Source organism: Salvelinus sp. IW2-2015, linkage group LG20, assembly GCF_002910315.2.
Source record: "Salvelinus sp. IW2-2015 linkage group LG20, ASM291031v2, whole genome shotgun sequence".
Taxonomy (NCBI): domain Eukaryota; kingdom Metazoa; phylum Chordata; class Actinopteri; order Salmoniformes; family Salmonidae; genus Salvelinus; species Salvelinus sp. IW2-2015.
This window is the reverse complement of record NC_036860.1, coordinates 6604388-6608717: the sequence shown is the minus strand read 5'-3', so window position 1 is coordinate 6608717 and position 4330 is coordinate 6604388.

Here is a 4330-nt window from a genome sequence, read left to right as displayed (position 1 = left end):
ACAGAAAGGCATGGCAGATGCAGTAGATGGTATAGAGCGCGTATATAACATATGAGATGAGTACTGTAGGGTATATAAACATAAAGTGGCATAGTTTAAAGTGGCTAGTGGGTACATGTATTACATAAAGATGGCAAGATGCAGTAGATGATATAGAGTACAGTATATACATATGAGATGGGTAATGTAGGGTATGTAAACATTATATTAAGTGGCATTGTTTAAAGTGGCTAGTGGTACATTTTTTACATAATTTAATCAATTCCCATTTTTAAAGTGGCTGGAGTTGAGTCAGTATGTTGGCAGCGGCCGCTAAATGTTAGTGGTGGCTGTTTTAACAGTCTGATGGCCTTGAGATAGAAGCTGTTTTTCAGTCTCTCGGTCCCTGCTTTGATGCACCTGTACTGACCTCGCCTTCTGATGATAGCGGGGTGAACAGGCAGTGGCTTGGGTGGTTTTGTCCTTGATGATCTTTATGGCCTTCCTGTGACATCGGTGGTGTAGTGTTCCTGGAGGGCAGGTAGTTTGCCCCCGTGATGCGTTCTGCAGACCTCACTACCCTCTGGAAGAGCCTTACGGTTGTGGGCGGAGCAGTGCGTACCAGGCGGTGATACAGCCGACAGGATGCTCTCGATTGTGCATCTGTAGAAGTTGTGAGTTGCTTTTGTTGACAAGCCGAATTTCTTCAGCCTCCTGAGGTTGAAGAGGCGCTGCTGCGCTTCTTCACAACGCTGTCTGTGTGGGTGGACCAATTCAGTTTGTCCGTGATGTGTACACCGAGGAACTTAAAACTTTCCACCTTCTCCACTATTGACCCGTCGATGTGGATAGGGGGGTCTCCCTTCTGCTGTTTCCTGAAAGTCCACAATCATCTCCTTTGTTTTGTTGAGTTGAGTGTGAGGTTATTTTTCCTGACACCACACTCCGAGGGCCCTCACCTCCTCCCTGTAGGCCGTCTCGTCAGTTGTTGGTAATCAAGCCTACCACTGTAGTGTCATCCGGCAAACTTGATGATTGAGTTGGAGGCGTGCATGGCCACGCAGTCGTGGGTGAACAGGGAGTACAGGAGAGGGCTCAGAACGCACCCCTTGTGGGCCCCAGTGTTGAGGATCAGCGGGGTGGAGATGTTGTTACCTACCCTTCACCACCTGGGGCGGCCCGTCAGGAAGATCCAGGACCCAGTTGCACCAGGGCGGGTCGAGACCCAGGGTCTCAGCTTTGATGACGAGTTTGGAGGGTACTATGGTGTTAAATGCTGAGCTGTAATCGATGAACAGCATTCTCACATGGGTATTCCTCTTGTCCAGATGGGTTAGGGCAGTGTGCAGTGTGGTTGCGATTGCGTCGTCTGTGGACCTATTGGGTCGGTAAGCAAATTGGAGTGGGTCTAGGGTGTCCGGTAGGGTGGAGGTGATATGGTCTTGACTAGTCTCTCAAAGCACTTCATGATGACGGAAGTGAGTGCTACGGGGCGGTAGTCGTTTAGCTTCAGTTACCTTAGCTTTCTTGGGAACAGGAACAATGGTGCCCTCTGAAGCATGTGGGAACAGCAGACTGGATAAGGATTGATTAATATGTCCGTAAACACACCAGCCAGCTGGTCTGCGCATGCTCTGAGGACGCGGCTGGGAATGCCGTCTGGGCCTGCAGCCTTGCGAGGGTTAACACGTTTAAATGTTTTACTCACCTCGGCTGCAGTGAAGGAGAGCCCGCAGGTTTTGGTAGGGGGCCGTGTCAGTGGCACTGCACCGTCCTCAAAGCGGGCAAAAAAGTTGTTAAGCCTGTCTGGGAGCAAGACATCCTGGTCCGCGACGGGGCCGGTTTTCTTTTTGTAATCCGTGATTGACTGTAGACCCTGCCACATACCTCTTGTGTCTGAGCTGTTGAATTGCGACTCGATTTTGTCTCTGTACTGGGACTTAGCCTGTTTGATTGCCTTGCRGAGAGAATAGCTACACTGTTTGTAGAGGAGGAAGGGCGTTTTTTTTAATGGACATGGCCTTATTTCTATTACAGCATATTGGATAACTGTCATTCATATTCCATTCACCCAGTTCAATGTAACATACATCTTAATCTATCTATCAAGTCTATCTAGTAGGCCAAAGCAAAAAAACTATGGACATAGCGACATCTTGTGGGTATTGTAGGACAATGCATTTGCAACACTTGTAACCAAAGATGTCAAGTCTCCAACAACTTGTACTAGGGAAGTTTATTCATATTTGGTTGAATAAATTGAGGCCCTGGACTTGACTAAGCACTATTTTTGCTATGACTTAGTTATTAGTATTTAATGTAACACATGATTGTATACTTTATTAGGATGTAGCCGACCACATGTTTACTTATTAAAAAAAGTTCCATGAAGATGATTCAAGAAGAACAATACGTGTTCAACAAAATCCTTCACTATGCATGAAAAAGCCTTATGATATAGTCTCTCATTGATAGTAAAATAGGATTCCCCCATCTTTTAATTTTATGAAAATGATTGGTTGCTATGCCCTATATGTGTACAATCCCTATTGGAACCCATTGGGTGAAAAAGCTTCTTTATGGACCAATCATCACCTTTGAGACAGTTAGTGATAAAATAAGATAATTTTATTCGCGGGGGTTGTTGTGAAGATCTTGAATGAGATGTCCGCTGAAGGTCTTGCTCGTGACAATAGTTTACAAAAACGAGAAGAGCAACTGGCAAGCTCGAGATCAATAATTTTGTAGCTAGCCGCAATGTACTAGTGATTTCCCCTGTCATTGTTTATAGTCCGTTTGATTTAAATCATTTTTTTGAAAAGTTAGATTTTTAAATCGTGAACATTTCCTCTGGGAAAATTCCCTACAGAAACGTTGTTTACAAGTGAATTTATGGAGGTAAGTAGCTAGCTAGCCCAGTTGGCTAGCTAAATTTAGTTAGACATAAATCGTGTGACTGAGGGAGACAAGGGACACAAAAGCTAACTTAGGACAAAAGTGAAACTGTCTGTTATTACTGTGTTTTTCAGAATACGTTGTTGATTGAACTCATAAAAGTTAATTGTTTTGGGTTCAGCTAGTTTAGCTAGTTTAGCTAGCTAGACACCTGCTGAGCATCCTTCTTTCTATCTTTGTAACTAATTTATCTAGTTAACGTTCGCAAACTTACTGTTACTAGCTAACGTACATTTAATTACAATTTGACTTGGGCCGAGTTAGCATTGTGCAATACAATATGTTATTACCCTGCTAGCTGTAACGTTATATCTAATAATCAAGATAGCTAGTCAATGAAACTGTATTGTTCTGTTGAATGTTTGTATGAATATCTTTGTAATGTTTAGTTTAATAATGCAGTGACGAATAGAATAAGTGCAAGTTCAAGAGGAGTGAGAATGGCGTTTGATCGATTCCAGAGTGCATCAGCAGGTTCCGACTCATTCTTTTCCTCAAATAAGCATCAGGTGAGACATTCAAAATAAATGTTTTACTTTTCTAGATTGCAGTTCATTACAATGTAGGCTATAGATGATAAATAATTCAAGTAGTATGTTTATTAATGGTTTATATTAAGTAGCTAGTGTTTAAGGTATGAATTGGTATGAATTGTCTATTGTAGGCAAAACAGAATCAGAATGCTATATCTCACCAGTGACTGGCTGACGTTTTCACTAGGGTTCATGAATTTCCTTTTTTATTGTCTCACAGACCTGTGGAACTGCGGACAATGAAAGACTCTTGCAGCCATACATCCCCTTACCTGAATTCTCATTGCCAGAAGAACCTCCCATGTCCTACACACCCTGGTCTGCACAGGATGATCCATACCAACTCATTAATTGCACCCAGAACAATGTTAAAAGCAGGTACCTAACTACTTCAAATGCAACTCTCAGAATTGTATACTGACCTGGTCCATACTGTGTTTTGTCATACCAGTATTTAACATTGACAGTCTGAAGAATGTATTGGGAAAAGGAAGACCAAGTCTTAATTTATACTGAACAAAAATATAAACGCAACATGTAAAGTGTAGGTTCCATGTTTCATGAGCTGAAATAAAAGACCCCAGAAAATGTCCATATGCACAAAAAGCTTATCTCTTTCAAATTTTGGGCACAAATTTGTTTACATCCCTGTTAGTGAGCATTTCTCCTTTGCCAGGAGAAACACAATGCCACAGGTGTCTCAAGTTTTGAGGGAGTGTGCAATTAGCATGCTGACTGCAGGAATGTCCACCCGAGCTGTTGCCAGAGAATTTAATGTTAATTTCTCTACCATACGCCATCTCTGTCGTTTTAGAGAATTTGGCAGTACCTCCAACCGGCCTCACAACCGCAGACCACATGTA